General features: G+C 39.7%; 1 long non-coding RNA gene across 2 annotated transcripts; it reads right to left on the bottom strand.

Annotated features, from left to right (window-relative positions):
- Positions 1-6,019: 6,019 nt before the first annotated feature.
- On the bottom strand, positions 6,020-24,289 carry LOC111097702. 2 transcript variants are annotated; one of them, XR_005365215.1, is made up of 4 exons: positions 24,121-24,289; positions 15,562-15,705; positions 9,299-9,355; positions 6,020-6,512 (listed from the first exon to the last, which is right to left on the bottom strand). It is a non-coding gene; the product is annotated as an uncharacterized LOC111097702 (long non-coding RNA). The 2 variants fall into 2 exon arrangements; XR_005365214.1 differs by lacking the exon at positions 24,121-24,289 and adding an exon at positions 16,060-16,214.
- Positions 24,290-25,826: the final 1,537 nt, after the last annotated feature.

Here is a 25,826-nt window from a genome sequence, read left to right as displayed (position 1 = left end):
AAAGACAGGTGAGAAGTAGACAGTAAACACAAAGATTTGGGAGACAGTGTCAATCACAAGAGCAGAATTTGGAGTCCAGATGATTGAGCTTTGGCTCAATCCTTGCTTTTCTACTTAATGATGTGACTGCTACCTCTAAGTGCCTCAGTTTCCTACACCAGAATGGTGTTAATCTCTGTTTCTTAATCTCAGAATTGTCTTTAGCATACAAATGTGCTAATATATTATAAAGACTTAGCTCAGGGCCTGGAACATAGAAAGTTTTCAAAAAAATGGCAGCCACTCTCAGGCAACTGTTAACATCCTCTTTCTCCATTGATTTCTTTTGTAAGAAGCTGCAGAATTCTCTTTGTGTTTAACTAGCATATGTAGAAATATCAAGTGCATTGATTTCAACAGCTACGGTGTGATCACAGTGAAAATGTTAATTCCTCCCTTGGGGCTCTGTTGAATACTCAGGTGTAGCTTAAGAGCCAACATATCTGGTTCTATAGGAGATGCTCCCAATGGCTGTGGATCTTCTCAACTTTCCCTGGAAGGCACATGTCATGGTGATCAATGTGCTGATGGCACCGCATATCAGCTAAACTCTTGTCTTCATATCATAGGCTTTCTGACTCTAAAGAAGGTAGCAGGAAGTCACTCGTTCAATTCCCTAGTTCTTGGAAAGACTACTTCCATAGGTGTGGAGATTGGAAAGTAGACATGAGAGACATCTATACTCCTCAGACTTCTCTTCTTTGCAAGTTCTCAGATAAGATGGAATCCGTTGAAAGATTGACCTAGTAGTAAATCTCTAAAACTGACTCCTCTAGTTGAACATGAGGTGCTCTGTTGGAAATTAAGAAATGAGGGCAGCCTTTTTGTCCATTTAAATCTTTTTTAAAAGTTTCAATCATATTATTCTGTGAAGACAGTGACTGCCAACTCATCTAGGTTTCATACCTCAGAGTACACTCAAGTGACCTCACTCAAGAAAAAAAAAAGTCTGTTCCAAGATAACTACTCATTTTCTGGAGGAAGTGGGGCTGGAAACATCTTGGGAATTAAAAAAGTAAGAAAGAAAGAAAGAAAGAAAGAAGAAAGAAAGAAAGAAAGAAAGAAAGAAAGAAAGAAAGAAAGAAAGAAAGAGAAAGAAAGCCATATACTATTACATATAAAAGAGTAGTTACTATTTGTGGTACTTTTATTATGGGCCAAGCATTTTATATTTATATTTTCTCATGCAATATTACAATAACCTTAGGAAATTGTAATAGTTACCTCCATCTTACAGATAAGGAAACTGAGGTTTTGAGATGTTAAATATCTGAGGTTTGGAGATGCTAAATAACTTGCCCAAGATTATATTGCTGGTAAGCAGTAGGGGAGTTTCATGTACGGGTTGTCTGGCCTCAAAAGTCTGTTCCTAACCGCTGTGCTTATCTGGTTTCTGGGTCCTTATGTGGTCATCTGAGGCCTTGAGTTCCTTAAGACATTTCCTGTTAGATTTTGCAGGGTATGCTCTCCCTCGAGGTAACAAATCGGTTGGGCAGTTTGCTGATATGATGTGATCAGGGGATGTGATATAATGTAATTTGCATAGATGGTGGGGACATTTAAAAAAATCCGAAAAGGGAAAAAAAAAGCCAAAAAAAAATAAGCTCTAAAAGAAGTTTTAACTGTATTAGTAAAACAGCTTGGAATTGTCTTGGAATTTCTTGTTTGGTAAACATAACAGAAGCATCATTACCAGCTCACATAGCTGGCACTACATCTAGTGCCTTGGCCTTGCAAGAGGACACATTCGTGTAAGAGGGCTTTGTGTCCATTCTTAAGTTCAGTGACAGAGTTTAAATCACTATTAGATGAGATCAATTCCTAAAAGCCCTCTTCTTTACTAGGAAAGGAAAGATATAGATATCCATATATCTATCTATCTATCTATCTATCTATCTATCTATCTATATTTATTTATTTACACATACAGAAAGAGAGAGAGAGAGAGAGAGTCAAATAGCCCCAGTGGGGTTTAAAGTTCTTGTTTTGGAGCACCTGGGTGGCTCCGTGGTCAAGCATCTGCCTTTGGCTCAGGGTGTAATCCCAGGGTCCTGGGATTGAGTCCTGCATCGGGGTCCCTGCGGGGAGCCTGCTTCTCCCTCTGCCTACATCTCTGCCTCTCTCTCTGTCTCTCATGAATAAAGAAATAAAATCCTAAAAAAAAACACCTCTATAAATTCTTGTTTTATTTTTGGAGTGCATGCATCATGGAATTCTTGTATTTGAAGGGGCTGATGGTGTAATCTAGGGAGTTTCTTCTTCTTCACGCAAGTACATATTGTGCTAAAACAGACTAACCTTCCTGGAGTTACTTTGTAGATGGACGCTCTCCAGGGCAGCAGTATCATCTGTGTGGCGTGCTGGGACCTCTTGGGGATTCATTTCCTCATCCCTGGATCTTTCTTTGAAGACGTCATCCCACTATCCTCTTGGCATGCTTACCAGGAGGACATTCCACGACTGTTTCTGTGTTCTCTGGTACCATGAAACCCTTCAAAAAAATTTAAAATATTCTCTGACCCCCAGATCTGTCTACATGTGTGTAAACCATGTTGTCTGTATCTAGGTGAGGATTTCCCAGATGTGACGTGGTCCCCATCTTGAGTTTAAGAGAGCACTTCCTGGCAGTTCTGAACTCTGGGATCCCTCCCAGGTGGCCATCCTAGTCTACTCCTGGATCCTGCATTTCTCCCCTTCATAGTTGTCTCTGGGTCAAGGGCATGTCCTGGTCTTCAGGAATAGTTAGATCCAGTGCATCTCCCTTCCCTTTTATAAAGGTCTATCCTCTCCTTTAAGGTCATTACTTCCTAGCAAAATTCCTCTCTTCTCCAGCTTGATATTCATATGTCCTCCTTCATCTAAAAAAAAAACGTTTGAACACTACCCTTATGACTTACAGAACCAACACTTGTTTTTTTTGTTTGTTTGTTTTGTTTGTTTATTTCAAGACAAACAAATGGTGTTTGTTCAAGAAACAAACACCATTCTTCTTCAGTGCCACGTCAACAGCAAATCTTTTGAGATGTCCTTTAGGTTCTTGTGAAAGTTTTGTTTGTCTGTTTGTTTTAATCTCAATTCAAAAAGGTGGCTGACTTACTATGTGATAAGATCACCCATCCTTTTTATGAAAATTTTCTGATAAAAACCAGCCACCGCTAGTGGTTGAGCCTATGGCCTGGGTCCCACAAACTTCATCAGACTCTGTGCAACTGTGGATCCAGAATGAACATAAAGCTTTGAAGCAGAGGGTCTTTATGCTTCAGGGCTCGTGCGCAGGCCTCTCGAACCTGAAGGTAGCCCGGTCATCAGAAAGTTCTGCATGTATTTTATAAAAAGGAACAGAACGTGGGTAGCAAATCTAGTACTCCCACTGCCCACCCCCTGCCCTGTCCTAGTAATGATCCCAGAACAAAAAGTCTCAGGCACATGTGCCCTGGAACGTTTTCAATTTATACTTCTAGATTTGAAACAGAATGAAGGGGAGGAAAATAGATGGGTTTCTGCCTAAAGTCCCACACACTTGAGATCTCCTAGTCATGGCCTTCCAGTCTCTAGGGGCCCTAGTCTTTAAGGCACCCATCCATCACACTGTTTTTGGAGCCTGCAGATTCACCTGAAGTTGAGAGGTGAGGTCTTGCTAAAGGATCAGATTTCCAGGAATCCACCTATCCAGAGCACCCGGAATCCACTCAGCTGAATGCTGAAGCCAAGTGGCTGCCGCCAGAAGTCTGGGGGTTTGGTTTCTTGGTGTTGGACTTTGCCTCTCAGATGTCACTACTGCTGCTAGCCTGGTAGTTTCCTGAAAAACACAGTATGTGCTGGACATTTGGGAATGTTATCCCACAGGCCTCCTCCTAGGTAGGTTCTATGTGGTGGATAACAAGACGCCAACGACCCAAAGCTCTCTCGGCGAGAAGGCTGGGTTCAGAGGAGGGTATCTTTTCCTCCAGGACATGGTGAGCACAGTGCCAGTTACCATTTAGAGGAAAGCTTCCAATCACATGTGAGGACCGAGGATGCTGAGAAAGAGTCACAGACTAGTAGGCCTCTTGGTGAGGCTAACAAAAGATTTTCTCCTTTTCTTCGCATTTCCTTATCTATGTTTCTTCCTCCAGGCCAATTAGCTATCTTCTGGGGTCTTTGCAAGGTGACGTGACATTGGTCTATAATGTACCATGAGAGCTGAGCTCTGAGAACATGCACTTCATCCTCCTTATTCACTGATCCTGGATTTGTGTTTTTTCCCTATTCGCTAAACTTTATTTGCAACCCTGAACCCAATACTCCTGGTGCTGTAGCAGAATTCGTGGACATGCACAGAGCAGCACAAATCTGATTCATCCAATGTGCATGTTCCCACTTGACGTGGAACAAGGCAATGCTCTGCCTTCTTTCAACTCTTATTGCACACAAGGGTCCTTTTGGCGGTCTAGGGTAGTGCCAAGATTTTTTACATTTTTGTGCTTTTTGTTGGTGATTTCATGGCTTAAATTGACCTCTAAGCCTGATGTTGAAGTTGTCTAGTGTCCTGGCACAAGAAGTGTTTGCAAACCAGTGCTTGCAGTGACTTGATAGAACATAATTACTGGGAATAATGAAAATCATTTGTATTTGATTGGGATATGAGTTGTAGTGGCTGAGATTTGTTTTTTAAATTTTATGAGTATCAGTGGGGTTGGTGATGTAAAAATGCTATATGGCCTAAGTGCATTTTGGGAAAATAGAATGCATAAAGGATACCACTGGATGAAATAAATTGTGTGTATGTGTATGTGTGTGTGTGTGTGTGTGGGAGTATCAGATAGGAAAGAACCAAATGCATACTATAGGAATCCAGGGCTCCCTGGCTAAGTATCAGGATAAAAAAAAAGTAAGTAAAAAATGATTTGGATTTTTGGTCTTTAATTCAGGGTAAATTGACCTGAAGGTCAATTTCTTCTTGAGATCGTAATAATGGAAACCAGTATAAATTGGGAACTTTTTTGGTTGTTGGAGTTAGGATATTGTTGTATTATCATTCTGACTTACTGAGTATTTCTTCTGATCTATATGGATCTTGTATTTGGCCTAACATAAGGCTAGAAGGAGATTAAGTTACGCCATGAGTTTTTGTCCTCGGTTGAGAAATGTATTTGATGTATTGTGCCGACCCCTATCCTATTTGAGTGCCCAAACCGATCTTCTTTCTCCTAAGAACAGAGTGTACTGAACAGTCTCAAAACAGGAAGCAACACTTCCCTGATCAACCACATATCTCTTCTTCCCAAGAAGATATCAAAAGTGTAAGTCACGTGCTTGCTTGCTAAGTCTGAGGAGTTAAGAGAAACTCATAACCAGGGAAGGTTGGAAATTCTCTATCCTCCCTTCTTCATGTTCCCCTTAAGGGGCTTCTGTTACTGATGAGACTGGAGTCTGACTTTCACGCAGCCCCTTACTGAGAGGATGGACCTGTGGCCCTGAAATTCTATCAGGTGGGATTACTCTTTATCTCCCATCTGTTCCCTCCTTCTTATCCTTAATTCTTTCCATCTTTTTAGATAGCAGACACAGGCTTTCCTTGCTCACAGAGTCAGGAGGGTAAATCAGAGTCTTATGGTTCCAAGACTTGTGTTAAGGAAGGAGGTAAGAGGTTCTATTTTTTTTCTCTAATCCAGATTTACTGTTAAGGATGGCTATATATCGTGGTCCATAGCAGATGTCTTGTATGTATTCATCAATGACTAGAACCCAGAGAGGATTAGTATCCTGGAAACCTCATCAAGAAGGAGCATAGGGTTGAGTCCGAACTGTGATGTCAGGCAATGACTCCAAAGGTGGTCTGAGGGAGTTCCTGGGTGGCTCAGTTGGTTAAGCATCAGACTCTTGGTTTTGGCTCTGGTCATGATCTGGGGGGCATGAGACCGAGCCTCAAGTTGGGCTCCACACTCAGTGGGGAGTCTGCTTGAGATTCTCTCTCTCCCTCTGCCCTTCCCCCCTGCTCATGTGTATACACACACACACACTCTCTCTCAAATAAATAAGCACATCTTAAAAACAAAAATCCAAAAATGGTCTGAGGAGTCTAATATCACTGGTCAAAGGTGTAGAGGGCATTCAAGTTCAATCTGTATGTGATTTAATTCACAAAGAATCTGACCAGCAGAAGAGGTGGATCAGTTTCAGAACTCGTACTGCTGCTTTGTTTTCTCCAAGTGGGCATCTGGTTTAGTGATTCATAGACATCTGACAACTAAGAAACAACATAGAAGAAGGGGCTCGACAACAAAGTGAGGCTCAGACTCCTTGGCCATTGGTGCAGTTGAGGATACATCTGAAGAGGAGATCTGAGGAGGTGAGGTTTCCCTCCATCCTGCCGGTGCGGTGAGGGGTGTGATCCTGCAGGAGTTCAAACTCACATGTGCAAAGATGTGCAAAGAGCTGCTCCCCTTGGCAGACTCACTGTACACAGGGACAGAGGAGATTTTCAGATCCTCCTTGTTAGGGAAGAGAAATAGAAAAAACAATAGTAATTGAATTAAAAATGGCCAGAGGAGCAGAACAGATTTTTTTTTCCTAAAGAAGACATATGAATGGTCAATAGTACATGAAAACATGCTCAATATCACTAATCATCAAGGAAATGCAAATCAAAACCACCTCACACCTGGAAGAGTAACTATTATTAAAGAGACAAGAGAGAACAAGTGTTGCTGAGGATGTGGAGAAGAGGGAGCCCTCAAGCACTGTTGGTGGGAGTGTAAATTGGTGCATCCACTGTGGAAAATAGTATGGAGCTTCTTCAAAAAGTTAAAAATGGAATAACCATATGATCCCACAATCCCACATCTGGGTAGATATTTAAAGGAAATGAAATCACTACCTTTAAAAGATTCCTGCACCCTCATCTTCATTGCAGCATTATTTACAATAGCCAAGGTGTGGAAACAACCTAAGCATCCATGTATCTGGATGAACAGATAAAAAAAATATGTGGTATATGTATCACACATACAGCCACAGAAAGAAGGTGATGCTGCCATTTGTAACAACATGGTTGGACCTTGAGGCATTTTGCTTAGTGAAACAAGTCAAACAGAGAAAAATAAATACTGTACGATATCATTCGTATGTAGAATCTAAAAATGTTGAATTCATAGAAATGGATTAGAATGGTAGTTTCCAGAGCCTGAGGGAAATGAGGAGACATTGGTCAGAGTACAAACTTCCAGATATAAAATTAAGAAATTCTGGGGGTCTAATAATATACCACATGGTGACTATAGTTAAAAATACCACATTGTAGGGGCTCAATCCACTGAGTGTCCAACTCTTGGTTTCGGCTCAGGTCATGATCTCAGGGTTGTGGGATCAAGCCCCACACTGGGCTCTGTGCTCAATGTAGAGTCTGCTGGAGATTCTTTCTCCTTCTGCCCCTCCCTCTTCTCATTCTCTCTCTCTCTTTCTCATAAATATATATATATATATATATATATATATATATAACCTTTTATATATATAACCTTTTTAAAAATACTGTAGTGTATAATTGAAAGTGGGCAAGAAAGTAAATTTCAATTGTTCTCACTATATACACACAAAAGAAGAAGGTAATTATGTGAGGTGATGGATGTGCTCTTGTAGTAACCTTGTGGTAATCACTGAGCAGTAGATATGTGTACAAATCAGCATGTTGTACACCCTAAATGTACATAATATTACATGTTAATTATATCTCAGTAAGCCTGGAAAAAATCTTCTAGAACATTCTGGAAGCCTCTTGTTCACTACTATCCATAAGCTATCCCTTTGTTCCTGTCATGTCTGGCTATGGCTGCTTTTTACATACATTTCAGCCCTTTTCAATCAAAGGGAATGCAATTCTGAAGGTGTCTCTTTACTTTCTTACCTAAGCATCTGCCTCTACTGTGTCATCCTCACCCTTTGGTTTCAGTCTGATTCTACTCACCATCAGCACTTAACTGAGACAATCTGTGCAAGTCATTGGATACATGTGACTGTTTTGAAGTGGTGCATTTAAATGAAGCTTGGGAGCAGGCTGCCCGGGATCATGTCCCAGCTCTAGTTTTTACTAGCCTGCTAGAGATTCTTTCCTTTTTCTTTCTGTGACTTTGGGGAAATTCTTTAACTTCTGTTTCAGATTCCTCATCCTATGAAGTGCTTGTAGTGCCTACCTCCTACGGCTGCTTTGAAAAGAAATGTATAATAGCTATAAAGTGCTCAGCAAAGTGTCTGCCCCATAGCAACTGCTCCTACGTGTAGCTCTTATTAGTATGTTTAAGCAGAACAGGTAACTCTTCTTGACATCTTCTCATCAGAGGAAAGCAACTGATGAATGGTTCTATCTTCAGTAAATGACAAAGGTTTTTTTTTTTGAAAAAGCATGCTTGTTTTTTGCACAACTATTTTGGGCATCTACTATGTGCCAGACAATATGTGCTTGATATAGTCTTCATATAATACTTTGGAAAATCTGTTGAAAGTTTCCATAGGTAAATTATTCCAATAACTCCAATGGCTGGTGGGTCAAACCAAGAGGTCAATATATGGTTTCATTAATGGCACATGTTTTTTTCCCCCCAAAGTAGCCATTGCTTCACTGGCAATGGCAGTTGAGTTAATCCTTATACAATGAGCAAATGCACAGTAGGACCATTCACCTTAATTTTAAATCTTTAAAAATTTATGTGGAATGTTTTTATAGCCAAATTTGAGTTTATAATATCACCATGCAGTAGCGTCCGTGTTGCATTCACAATGATACTGCAAATATGACAATCACCAGAAACAACTTTCTCAGAATGTCTAATGGTGGTACATCCTGGTCTTGCCCATTTTGTGCATGAACATGATCACCTCTGAAAGTGTTAGGAGCTATATAAAGCTATATAGAGAAAACAAGGTTGTGTTTTCCCAAGGTGGGCCTTCTTTTGACAGATGCTACATCTCCATATTGTTTAATGCACAGGCAAAGTGGCAGGGCTATGTGTCACAACCTGAGGAGGTGTTGGTGGGTCTTAATTGATCCATACATTAAAATGTTCTGGGTCAGGCATTCCTTTTGAGAGCTCTTTGTAACAAATAGGTCTCTAAGAGATAACTACCTACATGAAACTAATAATGTAAAAGATGCAAAGGAGCAAAAGTTGGACCATATCACCTTCTAACATACATTATTAGTAAGTCATATTTTGTAGAAATTTTGGAATTTGTATGGAATATCCTAATGATTTCACTGAGATTAAATTATAGGCCTACTTACATTTCATCCAATGTTCTTACCAAGATTCGACCTGCAATTAGGGCTGCTAATTCTATCCTGTAACAAAGAGCAAAACAAATGACAAAATAGCAAATAGCACCAATCAACCTCTGAATTCCTGCAAGAATCCGGATGGAGATTCAGAATTCTTCTTAACACAGCAGTCTAGGGAACCACCAAAGGATCAGATTTGATAACAAGTTGGAATCTATTAGTCATTCTTAATTTTCTAGAGTCTTCCCCTTTCTATTTTAATCAGCCTATCACATTGCAGGATAGTAACACATCAAGAAGATGACTTCGGGGAACTATTATCAGGGAGCCTGATGTGTGGGTCCTAGATCCACACAGGTGTATCCTTGGATCTGGGTTATTGCTGTGAAAATGGAGATTCATGCTATCCAGGTGAATGCAGGAGACTGCCTTGGAAGCGTGTGCCCATGAGAAGCAAAAAGGCAGAGATAAGTGCAGGAAGCCAGAAGATAGCAAAAAAGCAGAAGGTGACGTCAGAATTTGAGATATAGGGAACTAGAAATAGAGAAGAGCCGGTGGCAAGAAGAGTATATAGGACAAATTTAATTTAACTTTGGGTATGGGACATTGTTTGCTTCAGCAACAAGCTCATCTGCATTTGGCCTTGGAAACAGCCAGAAATCCTTGGGCACAGGAAGAAACACCTGGGATGGAGATGTGCATGTAGGCCGCCATCCTACGGGCAGGTGTGCAATCTCGAGGTAAGCGAGGCTGTGAGGGAGACAGAGGGCCCAGACTGAGTCAGGAGGATGCCCGCAGGTGGGTGGTGGGTGGAGGAAGACCGTTAAATTAAGCACAGAAGAGGGTTTTCTGAGAGGTATATGTTTGCTGAGAAACATAAAATGTAAACAAAGAGGTGCCTCTCTTTAGTAAGAGAAATTATAGAGGCAGAGTGATTAAAAGTGCCAGTAGTGGCACTCACTCACTGGCTTTGAACACACTGAGGTCATCGGTGACTGCAGAATGAAAGTCTCGGGTCTCTTTCCACCTCCATTTCAGACAGGCTTTTTCCCACAATGCACCCATGACTATGGAAAAAAAGATCTCATGATCGACAATAATCACCTCCCTGCACTAGATCCTCAGACCTCTTCTCATCTAGTCTGTCATCAGCATCTGACACTGTTGACCACTCACCTTTCCTAACTCCTCTCTTTTCTGCGATTTTGCTGTGCAAGCTACTCTTTGTTTTCTATTAACTCCGGAACTGCTCTCCTGTCTCCTCTTCACGCTGCTAACGCTAAAGTTGCTCAAAGATTTATGCTTGTCGCTCTTTCCTTTTCACTGGATAGTCCCTCTCTGATCCCACCTGCATCTATGATTTCAGTGACCACTGAAATGGTAACAACTCGCATAGCCAGTCCCAGTATCTCTGTTGAGTCCATGCATTTAGCTGCTTACTTGACTTTCATATGAATGTCTCAAAGTCCCTCCCAACCCAGCATTTCCAAAACCAGATTCAAGTTCTCTACCCCACAAACCAGATTATGGATGTCCCAGTCCTTTTCCTGTGTTCCACAGCTTAGTAAGTGGCACCACCATCTGTTCTGCTGCACAATCTAGAAGCCTCTACTTTTTCTTCATATCCATTCAATCACCAGGTTCTGCTAATGTAACCTCTTTAGTACTTTTCTCTACCTCAGCTACCACCACATCAGTTTAAGCTACCCTCATCTGCCACTATCTCTACTGAAATGGTGTTATTTTTGATTTCACTATTTTAAACATTTCCTCTACCTGAAGCTCTTCGATATATCTCCTATTGACAAGTGAAGTCTATGTTCTGTGCCGTTGAAATTGGCTGCACTAGGGACTGCCCTGACCAATAAAGTCTCATTAAAATAGCACTGTGTTACATCAGAGTCGAGTCCTAAAAGGCAGTGCAACTTTATCTTGCTTGCTAGAATGCTCATGTTAGAGCCGTGAGATGCTCAGATCCCCATGCTTTTAGGAAATCAAGCCATATGTAGGCATTTTGGTTGGCAGTTCTAATTTCTGTGCTATCTCAGCTAAAGCCTAGACAAGTGAGCAATCAAGTCATTTAGATGGTTCTAGACCCTGGCCATCAATTCACTCCCAGTTTTCAGTCTTTCCAGCAAAAATCCTAGGCCACATAGAATAGTGGCAAGTCATGCCTGTCCTTCCTTTGCCTTCTACCCTCTCCACCTTCCACCTCACCCCTATCTGTCCAAGTTGTAGAAGCACTAAGTCAATCAGCATAATAAAAAGATTGTTCTAAGGCATGAAAGGGACAACATAGGGAATATAGTCAATGGCATCATAATCACATTATTGGTAAGAGATGTCGGGAGTGTAGCCTCATGTACAGACTTATCAAATCACCATGTTGTTCACCTAAAACTAATGTTATGTGTCAATTATATTTTGATTAAAAAAAGCTGAGAAATTTGGGGGTACTTTGTTGAGCAGCAATAGTAACTGAAACACTGAGATATCCCATCTGTGCCTGCACTTTGCTACTTTGCTCTTGGCATTGCAGAACCACACTGGTCTCCTTACTTAAAACTGCTGTGTCTCACTGCTCTTAGGCTAAAGATGGAAATTCTTCTTTGGCTTTTAAGATTTATTTATTTATTTTAGAGAAAGAGAGGAGCAAGAGTGTGTGAACCAGTGATGGGGAGGGAGAGGGAGGGAGAGAGTCTGCAGGTAGTCTCCCTGCTAAGCACAACGCCTGATGTGGGGCTCGATCCCAGGACTCTGAGATCATGACCTGAACCAGAATCAGGAGTCACCTGGTTCACTGGTGGAATCACCTGGCCACTCCTAAAGATGGAAACTCTTAATGTGACCTCAAGGACGGAACCCGGCATCTCCACCCTCATCTTGTGGCGCACACACAGCCTCTGTCTTCTGTTTTCGGTTCTCTATGTTCCCCACCCTCCTTCCTGCCATGGTGCCTCTGTTCAGTTTCCTTTGCCTGCTCTATTCTTCCTCCCTCTCTTCACCAGAAAAGGGCAATTCATGCTGTCTGTCACATAGCAGTCATGCTTCCTCAAGGAGACCTCCCTTGGCTGCACAACTCTAGGTCACATTTCCTCATTGCATGCTTTCACTGATCCCACGCACCTCTCGGCAGGACAGTTACCACTGTCAGAGAGTTTGCACTTTCTTTGGAAGGCAGTAGGAAGCCACTGAATGATTTTAAGCAATTGGCAATGAGATGTAAAATATATTTAAGTGAAGCATGGATACATTTTTCATATTTTGTTGTGGTTGTTTGTTTTTGTTTTTGGTAAATATTTCATTGGTGTCTGTTTCTTGCATTAGACTGTCAGCTTGACTGGGGCAGAGACCATGTCTGTTTTTGCTTGCAGTGGTATTCTTGCTGCTTTGTATGGATCTTTGGTCTTTAATTTATATAGCACTGAGTAGATGCTTGCAAAATGAATGAATAAACCTTGGGGGTTTAGTTACAAGGTCAATGTTTTTAACCATTATGGTTTATGGCACAGCTTTAAGTTATGGGAAGAGTAAAGAGATGAAGTAGTTATAAGTCTGTTCTTCAGGAAGTTACAGTTTACTTGGGGAGAGATGCATTACAAGGATATGTACATCAACACCTCTGATGGTTGAGCTTTTATTATAAGACAGACACTATGCTGGTTACTTTATATAAATCCTGGTATTTATTCTTCACCACTCCTATGGGGTACATATGGTTCTTATCCTTATTTTACAGATCAGAGAACCAAAGCTCAGGCAGGATTTGAACCAAAGGCTCTGATCCTAAAAACTAGGTTGAAAGTATGAGATTTTTCTTGGTAGAAAATATTTTAAGAACAGAGGTGGGAAATAAAGTAAATTGAATCAGATTTTCAGGCTAAGGCATTTTGAGTTTATTCTGTAAATAGTGGTGATCTACCAAAAGATGTGCAGGAGACTGCTGTAATCAAAATTGGTTTTTCAGTATCATGACAGAGTGGTGTTGGACTAGCTTTCTTACCACAAATAATTAGAGAACTAGACAATACCTATGAAAAAAAATCATCCAAACTTTGGACAGCAGGCACTGTATAACTTTAAAGAAGGAAAGCTATTTAGGGAATTCTCTTATTATCTGAGATTTCTGCTTGCAGGCACTTTCTGAACTATGGTGCAAGGTAGAGAACACAAGCATTACTGTGGTCATACTTAGTGATCTGAGTTTGGAGATGTCTAGATGGGAAAAGAATACAAAAGGAAAGGAAACTATATAGAGAAGCATCAGGAATCTGCAAGGGAGTCCTTTGGGGATTTGGCTAAATACTAAGCTACATAAATACAGAACGAGCAAAGAACATCTACTAGGAAGCTATGAGCTAAAAATGAGGTCCAAATCTCTCTAAGAGGTAGGAGATATTTTACTCCTACTTGGAGATACTTTATTGTATCTCCAAGTCAAAGTGGAGAGATCTTGTTGAAACTCTGAGAAGTAGGTAGAGCTAATCCACCAAGAGTAAAGGCTATGCTAGACAACCCCCATCCCCCAAGTAAAGCTTTATAATCAAGCAGATCCACAAGTAAATTACTTCTTCCTAGAATGAGATTCACATTGTTTGAAATAATCTAAGGAAAATAATAAAATACAGACACACAACAGCATAGCATCCCAAATATCCAACATACAATAAAAAAATTACAAGACATGCAGAAAAGCAGGAAAATGTGACCCCCAGATCAAGAGAAATAGAAACAGATATGAGAGAGATGATTGAATTAGATGACAAAGGGCTTTTAAATAGCTATTTTAATTCCTTTCAAAACTTTAAAGAAAATAGGACCACAGTAAAGGACCAAATAGGACATCTAAATAAGGAAATGGCAATAAAAAAGAAAAAAATGGAAATCCTATAACTAAAAAACATACAATATCTGCATTGGCAAAGTCTCTCGGTAGGCTTAACAATAGATTTAACTGTGCAGAAGAAAAAAATAAAGGGACTTGAAAACAGGGTAATAGAAACAGACTATAGCATAGAAAGAGGGAGAAAAGGTGGAAAAAAGAAAGAAAAGAGATTCAGAGACTTGTAGGATAAGAGTCTTAGAAGGAAGAAATAAATTTGTATACAAAAAATATTTAATGAAATAATCATGAGAAAATTTCAAAATTTGATGAAAAAAATAAATACACAATTCTAAGAAGCTCAACGACCACAAATAGAATAAATACAAAGCAATGGCATGCATAATCAAATTGTTGAAAACCAGCAATAAATAGGTCAAATATTTTCGACCTGAAAGCCAGGTCAAAAATAATGAAACAACATCTGTAAAATGCTGACAGAAAAAAAAAAACCCCAGTTAACCTAGAGTTTTATATTCATGGATACCTTTTATACAGGAAAGTGAAATAAAAAAATTTGTATGCAAAGCAAAGCTGAGAAAATGTATTACCAGCAGACTTCCATGAAAAAGGCAAGTTAAAGGCAGTTCTTCAGGGTAAATAAATGTGATGCCAGGTAGAAACAAACTTAATGAAGGAATGAGGAGTGTAGAAAAATGGTAATTATGTGGGGAAATACAAAATAATTTCTTTGTTTGATAGTGGGTTTAAGACATAATTTACTGGTTAAAGTAAAAAATGACTAACCATGTATTTAAGGCTTTAATTCATGTACAAGTAATATGTATCACAGCAATAGCCTAAAGGAAGAGAAAATATATTGCTTTAATGTTCTTTCATTTTATTGATATGGTATAAACTACTGGAAGGTAGACTATGAAAAGTTAAAAGGCATATTGTAAACCCTAGAAACCAGTAGCAACAATAAAAATAAAACAAAGACTTTGAGGTAAGGAGCCAAAAGGGAAAAAGATGCAGTATTGGGACACCTGGGTAGCTCAGTGGTTGAGCATCTGCCTTCAGCTCAGATTGTGATCCTGGGGTCTTAGGATTGAATCCTGCATTGGGCTTCTCACAGGGAGCCTGCTTCTCCCTCTGCCTGTGTCTCTGCCTTTCTCTGTGTGTCTCTCATGAATAAATAAATAACATCTTTAAAAAATGCAACATTAAAATAATCCAAAAGATGCCAGAAAATGATGGATTAAGAGTAATAAATAAATAGCAAACAAGTAGCAAGATGGTAGACACAAAACCAATATTAGTATTTACATTAAAATATTTAATTCTCTAAAGACAGAAATTGTTAGACTGGGTAATAAATAATAAATAATACCAATACCAATAATATCAATTTCTGGTGTCATTCAGATAATATTTGGCTACTTACCAAGTAAGTCAAATCATGGTGGCACTTATCATCTTGTACAGTGCTTCTCTTGAATAAGAAAATCTCTGTGCTAATAATGCTTTTGATTTCTTCTACTGCAAATAGGAACTTGCAAATTCAAAACCAATCTTGTGTAATTCAATTCTGCAAATATTTGAAAAAAATTAGAAATGTCTATAATTCCATGTAGCTATCACATCTGTTTTGAAATAATGTTTCAGAGTAATGAGAATATATAAAACAAAGCATTTGGCTATAGAAACATTGGGAAAACAAACAAATTTAAGAGATGTAAATTATAGATCTTTATCTGATAAAGGTAATCATTTTGAGTACAACCTGAATAAACATTCTTAGTTGACTCAATAATGTGGAGCTAGTTTCTGGAAAAAGAAAAGCTTATGGTAATGGGAGGAAACTAATGGGAATTCAGTTCACTGTGTGCATGAAGCAAATACAACATCGACTTGTGAGAGTCTAAGATATTCTTAACATTACCAATGAGTGGGATCCAGATCTACTCAAGATAAAGTAAATTATACTACAGAATCATAGAATTTTAGAGCAGTTAAAAAAAAAGAAAGTAAATGGACTAAATGCCCCAATTTAAGACAGAAAGCATCAGTCGGGATTATTAAAGCAAAGCCCAAGTATATGCTGTTTACAAGGCACACATTCAGTGAAAAGACACAAGTATATCATGTACTCTATCAGAATGCTGAAGTGGCTCTATTAATATCAGGCAACGTAGGTTTTAAGACCAGGAGTACTGCCAAGAAAGACATTTCATAATAGTTTTTAAAAAAGGCAATTCATCAAAGAAAGTAATTATAAAAGTATATGCACCCAACAACTGAGTTTCAGAACACAGTAAATAAAAATTGCCAGAGCTGAAGTGAGAAATCACCAAATCCACACACATAGTTGGAAATTGCTTTGATTTTCTTTTAGTAATGTACTCTTAGCTGTAAAACAGACCCAAAACACCCCAGCCTCTTTATGATATAAAAAGCTTGATAAACACAAGTGATTCACTCAAACTACCTGTCATTAACAAACATTTCACCCAATAACCACAGAATCAATATTCTTTTCAAGTACATATGGACCATTCACCATGATAGACTATATTTTACATCCTAAAGCAAATCTCAATGGTTTAAAAGTATTAAAATCATACAGAGTGAATTATCTGACCAAGAGAGGATTAAATTGGAATTCAATAACAAAAAGTAATATGAAAAATTCCTAAATTGTATGGATATTAAATAATGCATTTTTATATGATCAATGGATCAAAGAAAAAGTTACATGAGAAATTAGACCATACAGGGAATAGAATGTGTTCAGGTGTGTGTGTTTATTTTTTTTATTTTTTATTTTTTTAATTTTTATTTATTTATGATAGTCACAGAGAGAGAGAGAGGCAGAGACACAGGCAGAGGGAGAAGCAGGCTCCATGCACCGGGAGCCCTATGTGGGATTCGATTCCGGGTCTCCAGGATCGCACCCTGGGCCAAAGGTAGGCGCCAAACCGCTGCGCCACCCAGGGATCCCTGTGTTTATATGTATATATTTGTGTGACAAAATTAAAGCGCCCTTAAGAGATATACATAGCTCTGATTTATAGTACTCATGAGTTATAGTAGAAGATAAGGAAGGATTAAAATCACTGAATGAACATCTATCTTAAGGAAGATAGAAAAAGAACAATACAAATTTGAACTGCCTGGGTTCATTTATACATGCTTTCTTGTAATAAAAACATAGAACTCTAAATATATTGTCTCTAACTCCTGCATTGTTCAAAGGTCAACTGTAATCAAACACAAACTTTAAACCTAAAGGCAAAAAGCTGAATATTTTCTCCTTAAGAACAACCAAGATATCTGCTTTTCCCATTCCTATTCAATATTATACTAGAGGCCTTAGCCTGTATAATAAGATAAGAGATAAAAGACATAAATATTGGAAAGGAAAAATAAAATTATCTCTGTTTCTCAAAGAAATAAGTCTGTATGCAAAAAATCACTCAAAGGAATCTAAAACATAAAAGCTTCTAGCACTAATAAGTGAATTCATAAGGTTGTAAGATATAAGATCAATATATGGAAATCATTGTTCTCCTATACTATCATATATGAATAGTTAGAAAATAAAAAATTATGGTATGTGTAAAACCTTTCTTTACATTTCAAACTACAAAACACTGCTGAGAGAAATTAAAGTAGGTATAAATAAAAGAAGAGATATAGAACATGTTTGAGTTGAAAGTCTAAATAATTATAAAATGTTAATTCCCTTCAAACTGATCTACTGATTCAATGTAATTCCAATCAAAATTCTGGAAGATGTTTTTCCTTTGCAGAAATTGCCAACCTGATTCTATAACTTATATAAAACATAAAGAACATAGAATAAGCCAAAATAATTTTGAAGAAGGAAAAGTTGGGAGACTCATAAACACCTGATTTTAGTACTCGCTATAAAGCTATGGTAATCAAGACTGTGTAATACCAACATAAAGATAGGCAAACAAATGAATGATGAAATAGAGTCCAGAAATAAACCCACATGTATATAGTTTTGATTAAGACACCAAAATACTTTATTGAGAAAAAGATTGTTTTAAGAAATAGGAATATAAGAGCTACAAGTCTCTATAAAAAAACTACCTACATTCATATATTACATTGCATAAAAACTTTACAATGGATTAGAGATTAAAGGTAAAAATTAAAAATACAATACTTCTGTAAGAAAACAGGAAAAAAATTCACTCTACAATCTTGGAGTAAGCAAAGATTTCTTTAAAAGGACCCCAAAAGCATTAACTTAGAGAGAAAAAAATATGTTAGACTTCTTCAAAATGAAAAACTTCTGCCCATGAATATTCACTCAGCATCATTGTTTATAATAGCCCAAAGTGGAAACAACCCAAAGGCCCATCACCTGGTGAATGGTAACAAAATGTGGTCTAACCCTAAAATGGAATACCACTCAGCAGTAAGAAAAGGTGAGGTTCTGATACACAGTAAACATGAAAAAGCTTCCCAAACATCCTACTGAGTGAAAGAAGTCAGGCACAAAGACCACAGAGTGCTTCCAGTTGCATGAAATATTATAGCAGACAAATCTACAGAGACAGAAAGCAGATGTGGTTGCTGGCACCAAGAGTGGGAAGAGTGGTTCACTCTGTAAATGGGCCTCAACTGTCTTGTTGGAGTGATGAGAATATCCTAAAACTGGATTATGATGAGGGTGGCACAACTTGCTAACTTCACTGAAAATCATTTGATTATACACTTAAAATAAGTGAATTTTGTGGAATTAAATTATTCCTCAATGCAATTGTTAAAAATCCTTCAAAACTGTATAAACAGTGAGTTAGAAGAAAGAAATGAAAAGATAGAACAAAAGATATAAATGGAAGCACTCCTTAAAATGTTTACAGTTGGCATTGTATAACCTATTTAAAAATTAAACATATTTTTTAAAAAAAAACAATGACTTTGGGGGTAAACAAAAAAGATGTTATTGATAACAATGAAATATAAATACACATCGAATGCTTGAACAAGAGGTCTGAGAGACTTCTGTGATTAAAATCTCTAAATCTATAAAACCTTTCTTAAAAAGCACAAAAGAGGACAATGCGTGGAATGGCATGTCAAGTATTTGGAAAAGGACTCTCATCATTGTAAAGATAGCCCTTCTCACTAAGTCAATCCATAAACCACATCAAAATACTAAAGACTTTATTTATTTTATTTTTAAATACTAAAGACTTTAAAAAATGAAACCTAGGGACTTGACTCTAAAATTTATCTTTCCTATTAAATACACCTATGTATTAAACAGAAAGTTACTGCTGTAGTAACGGACAAATACAATGGGACAAAAACACCACTTTCCATAAGAGGATTCAAGTCTGGAAACAGGTTCAAATATTGGAACAAATGAGGAAAAGGGCTCCTCACTGAATTTGATTTTACTGCCAACTCAATAAAAGCAAATTTAAAGTATAGACTCAAGGTTAAGTATACAGGGAAGAGGATTTGGTGTACTCCTCATCCTCATCACTGTTTTCATGTCACATTGGGGTGACCCTGAGTATGGCGACATCTCTGTCAGCCTTGTCCAGGTGTCCCGCATGAGGTATCCATGCTAAGGGCTCAAATGTGAGCTGGGGAGCACCTGGGGTGAAATGGGTGGGCTGTGTTGAGAGCCTTTACCTGCCTGCAAAGTCTCTAGGAGGTATTTGGATCTCTGGGTCTTTCTCAGGAATGGTAGAGCCCTAGCCAAATGAGCCTGGGATTAGGAAGGTGCTGCCAAAATACCTTCATCCCTTATTGGGGCAGCCGACTTGGCCTCTCCTGTACCCTTTAAGATCCAGTTCATAGATCTGGACCCACAGACCTATCTAGCTTAGTTGTGCCCATTCTTAGAGAACCATTTGGATCCAGCAGATAATAGACAAACAAACAAACAAACAAACAAACTTCTGCTCAAACAGGAAGACAGCATTAAGAAAATGGATAGGCAGGGTGCCTGGGTGGCTCCATCAGTTAAGCAACTGCCTTCGGCTCAGGTCATGATCTTGGGGTCCTGGGATCAAGCCCCGCATCTCGCTCCCTGCTCAGCAGGGAGTCTGCTTCTCCCTCTCCCTCCCTCTCCCTTCCTCTGCTGTTCCCCTCTGCTTGTGCACTCACTTACTTTCTCTCTTTTTGTCAAATAAATAAATTTAAAAATATATTTTTTAAAAAGAAAGTGGATAGGCAAACTACAGAACAGGAAAAATATTCACCAAAATTTATATTTGACAAAGTTCTTTTATCCAGAAAAAAATGTATATCCAAAATACATATGTTCCCTATGACCCCATAGTTCCATTTCTAGGTGTGTACTCAAATGAGAGCATATATTCACAAATAAACTTGTACAAGAATATTTTTAGGTGCCTTTTTCATAGTGGCCCTAAATTAGAAACAATTCAAACTTTATCAACAGGGGAACAAAGGAACAAACTGATGGAAATCCATAAAATGAACTATTACTCAGCAATAAATATGAATGAACTACTTGAAATCCATAACAACATGGAGACACCTCAGGAAGGTTATGCTAAGTAAAAGAAAGCATGCAAAAAAGAGTACTGGATATTTGTTTTTTGTTTATATGAAGTCCTAGAATAGGCAAGTTGAATCTATGGTGAAAGAAATCTGAGCCATGATTTCCATCTTAGGGCGAGGGGGTGAGAGTGGTGGAGATTGACTGAGGTGGTATGGTAACCAGCCTCCAAGATGGCACTGGATGATTTCTTCCCCTGATGTTCGCAATGTTGTATAATTCCCTCCCTCATCATACCAGGCTTGGCCTGGGTGACCAATAGAATAAGGCAAAAGTGAAGGCATGGTACGCTTCTTCTGAGATTAGGTTACAGACATTGTAGCTTCAGCCTTATGTTCATTCTCTCTCTCTCTCTCTCTCTCTCTCTCTCTCTCTCTCTTTCTCCCTCCATCTCCCTCTCTCTCGTTCTCTCCACTACTCTGGATCATGTCATGAACATCCCTAAGGAGAGGCCCACATGGTAAGAAACTAACTTCTTGCCAATAACTAAGTGAGCTTGGAAGTGAATCCTTCAGCACCAGTCAAGTTCCCCAGAGCCTGTGGTCCTGTCCCCAGCTTGACTGAAGCTTCACGATAAAGCTGAGTCAGAACCACCCAGCCAAGCCACACCCAGACTCCTGACCCTCAGCAACCATGTGAGACAATAAAACAGAAAGCTTGTTGTTTTACATTGCTAAGTTTTAGGGGGTAGCTTGTTATTGAGCAAGACGAGACGTGACTAGTACAGGTGGGCATAGGGGAGCTTTTAGGGGGAACGGACATGTTCTATACCTTCACTGAGGCATTGGTTATACAGGTTAATATATATGTGGAAAAAACTCATAGCATCATATGATTAACATCTGTGAATGTATATAAATTGTGACTCAATACAATATATTCTGTATATAAAAATATTTAGGCTTAGGAAGTTTCTTTCAGTCAAAGAGTACACGAAGAGGTGAAATTGGCTTCTTAGAGATGAATTTGTATAAAGTCTGGTGTATTTGAGAAATGTTCCAGAATAGTATGTGAATGATTTCTCAAAATATGTAGTTGAGGTGTTTTTATGTAAGTATCCAACACTCGGGCAGGGTCCTGGGGAGATGAGGACTGTTTGGCAGACACCAGGGACACTTGAGTAGTAGATCCTGTTGTTTCTCATGGCTTCTGTCGTACTTTGTAATATCTGAACAGACTTTTTAGTTCTCTTCCATGGCTGGCAGTTTGGGTGGTGAGAATGCTTTTGAAAGTAGGTGCCCAATATGAAAGTGTAATTGTCAGATTGCAAAAGTCTTAATTCTTGTATAAGTAGGTATATCTGTCAAATTTTAATTAACGGGGGAAACAACAGAACATCGGGATTAATTCCTTGAGGTTATGAGAAGCTGGAATGTTGAGATAATATTGGTGAGCTGGATACAAAATTGCTTAAATTTTTTTATTACGTTATCTTACATACCAGATAGGAACAAACACTCATCCTACTTATCATTTTTCTGCAAAGTAATCTCTTACTTTAGAGAGTTGCAAAATAGCTGGGCTCTAACCAATTTGAAGTCAAAATTACATTTTTTGAAAGAATATGATGATTTCCAGACTGGCTTGTTAGAAAATGTCCTACTATTTTTTTTTTACATTATTTTCAATATATCTTAAACATCAGTCAACCTTATGTTGATTTCAGATTGGGGATCTCCAACTCAGCTTTGTCTTTTGTCTTTGGTGCTCCCTAGAATGATTGTGTTGGGGAAACTAGTCAGCTGAGCAGAGGGTATACAGGAAACAAGAGAAGGCCCCAGAGATGGCCCAGGTGATGGACGACCAGTGCCTGAGGAGATGTTGGTGGTGGAAAGTGAAAGGACATATGAGAAAGATACTGTGTTGTTAGAATCGATAAGGTTTGGCACCTGGTTGAACATGGAGAGTGAGGGAGAGAGTTCCAACGTGCTGAGCCAGTGGGCCCATTAATGAAAACAGAAACCTTCTGCACGTACGGGCAGGGAAAGAGAGTGAGACCAGGAAGGAGGGATCAGTGGAGGGAGTAAGAGAGCCAGGAAAAGGCAGCAACTTGACTTGGGGTGCCCTTGTCTGATGGTCTGGAGCATAGCACTGGACTCCTATAGGTTAGGGTTTACCTTTTGGCTCCCTGTGTATGCCTTGACAAGTCACATCATCTCTCCATGCCTGTTCCCTCTCTAATAAGATGGGGAAGTAATAGCTCCTGCCCTGGATCATCATGAGGATTAAAAAAGACTGTAAATGTTCAGGGCAGTGCCTGCCACATAATAGCAATACAGGGGTCACTCAGCAGCCGACATTATTCTCGAAGAGTCATGGGCGCCTCTACATGCAAGGGAAGCTCCAAAGGATGACGTGGCAAGGACAGATTCAGGAGCATGGAGACTGGGAAGAGTCCCCTGGATTTTGTACTTAGGGCGTTGCAACCTTCAATGAGAACAGTCTTAAGAGACAAGCAGGTGGGGGTAATCTATTTCAGGGTTAAACAGCGAGTGGGGTCTTGAAAAGTTCAAGGGATCAGGGAGTGGCAAGGCTGGGGAACATTCTTCTTCGTGCTGGCTTTTCTAGAGCAGGGAAGACTGAGATAAGCTTGTAGACCGAGAGGAAGAGCCTAATAGAGGCAAGAGGGGGTGAGAGCTGGCATAAGATTTCAAAGAGATGAAAACATAGTGGGTGGAGGGAAACTTCTTTTCCACAGCAGAAGGAGGGAAGAAGGAGACAAATGGAAGAAGATAAAGGGAGTTTGAGTTGAAGAAAAGTGCAGTGAACTATATATCTCTGTCTATCAGAGTCACGGGGGTGATAAGCTGGTCTGCAGAGACTGTGGGAGTGGGGTGTGCCCTCTAGGGAGCTGGGAGCTGCATGGTGTGGATGCAAGTGGGGAGAATCTGATAAGGAGACCATGCAAGAGCTGGGAAGCGGGTGTAGGGCTGAGTGGGAAGGAAGGAGAGGTGACATGGCCTGTGTAACCAGGAACCGGGCTGAGGAAGGGAAGGGCCAAGGTCAGGTCAATGGCAGCTTTGGGAAGAGTAAGGCATGTGGCAGATTGGCAGGGGTCTAAAATCAAGGGTTTTTTTTTTTTTTAACAATTTTATTTATTCATGAGAGACACAGAGAGAGAAGCAGAGACACAGGCAGAGGGAGAAGCAGGCTCCCTGCAGGGATCCTGATGCAGGACTCTATCCTGGGACCCCAGGATCACACTCTGAGCCAAAGGCAGATGCTCAACCACTGAGCCCCACCGGCATCCCTAAGATCAAGTTTTAAGTCCAAGGATGATCAGTCAAGATCAGTTCCAAGGTATGTCTCTGCCTCAGCCACATTGGAGGTGAACTTGGGTCAATCTGTAGGAACTTCCAGGTGGGAAGTAAAGGCAGAGAAACAGAAGCAAGAGAAGTGAGTCAGCAAGTCCCTGGGCCCAGTACTCACCCATAGCATGGGGGTGTCCAGACCGGAGTCACCTTGTGAGAGTCCTGTCAAGGGTCAAGGTGGGCATCACTAACAAACGGCGGTTCTGCAGCCAGTTCCTGAAACCCAGAGCATCTGAAGGCCTGTTGGGGACAGGGAACCTTTGGCTGGAGTCAGGGAAGGAGCCTCCATTCTCTTGTGATTCAGCTTCTCTCAGGGAGAACTCTCTGGGCAGTGGTTGGGGCAGGGGGAGTGTCTGGGATATAAAGTTGCTTTTCCAGCTGACATTTACCAGAAATAGAAGTCTGTTGTGTCTACAGCACCCATAAACCCCAAACCCCACATAACCCCCATACTCCAGTGGGGGAAAATGACTGTGCTTCCCAATTAAGCAGCATGGGCAGAAAGGCTGGAAATTTCTGAAGAGAGGAAGTTGATTTGGCCTCAGAGCTTCTTGTTTGTTTATTCAAATTAATGTTTCATTTGGAAAGTCTTAAACCTCCTAGGGTTATGATTTCTATTTGTTTCTGATGGGACTGTTTTCACCCTGGAAATAGAAGTATGGGACTGGCTTGAGGCAAGGTTGCAAAGCAGAAGTTTTCCAGGAATCTCTTTTTTACAGATAGTCCAGGAAATTCTAGTTAATTATATGTGGGAATCACAATTGAGAAATACTGCTGTAAGCACACATTCCAGCTAAAACCCCTCTCACCTATGTATCAGGCAGGGAAAGGAAACTGTACTGATTCATACTAGAATGTGAGTGGCTAATAAGAAATTATTGTGTTCAGCCTCCTGTATCTCAGGATGCAGTTACGTCTTAGCAGGGACACACATTTAACTCACAGGAATGGCAGTGGTGACGGGGTGTCTTCCCACGTTCTGTGAATTCACATCATATGGCAGAGGACTATAAGGAAACATGTCCTCATAACGAATGGAATGTGTTCTATAAATGATGAATGAGTAAATGTTCTCTTGACTCTAAAGAGTTTATCTGTGTGAAGGCTTTTCTACTACACATTCCTTAAAAAAGAAAAAGCAACATTCTTTGTGGATTTACAAGTCTTTTAATGAGCATCGAGCCACATAATAGATCCCTGAGACAGAAACCACATTTTAGGACTGCATAGCTCTGTAATTTCAAAGTGTTCACACTAAATCCTCCAACAATTCTATTAGTACCATGATTATTCGCAAGACCGTTTGCTCTAAGTGGTAAAGTTAGAACCCAAACTCCTGTCTTCTCATTTTAGCCTCAAATCTGTCTGGTGTCTCACAGTGACCCCTGACATCACAGCTGACCCCCGCAAAGCCTTCTTCAGACCAGTCCTCCATCAGAGTGCTCCCCAGGCCACCACTTAACCTGTCAGATATCTTCTGTTCCACAGGAGAGCGTCATATTCCCAGGGTTTGTAAACATCTAGCTAAATTTGTTGCAGTTGTCTGGGTTCATGTTGAGAAAGAACACGTTTGTTTCTATTAGGAAAATATGCCCGTGGTTTTCCTCATTAAAGAGGGTGAGACTTGAACTTGAATGAGAGGAGCCAAGTAGCACAGCTGGCAGGTCTGGGAGTGGAGAGAAGGAGTTCTAAAGATGTCAGAGGGAGGAAAAGATCACAGTAGGAGGAGTGTGGGAAGGAGGAGAAAGAAAAAGAAGGGAGGGAGCCAGGAAAGAGGAGTGATTTCTTCCAGGAGGGGGCCAGGAGGTGTACCTGCCCGATGGC

This window comes from Canis lupus, chromosome 10 (genome assembly GCF_011100685.1).
Source record: "Canis lupus familiaris isolate Mischka breed German Shepherd chromosome 10, alternate assembly UU_Cfam_GSD_1.0, whole genome shotgun sequence".
NCBI lineage: Eukaryota > Metazoa > Chordata > Mammalia > Carnivora > Canidae > Canis > Canis lupus.
This window is presented reverse-complemented; position numbering and strand designations above follow the sequence as displayed.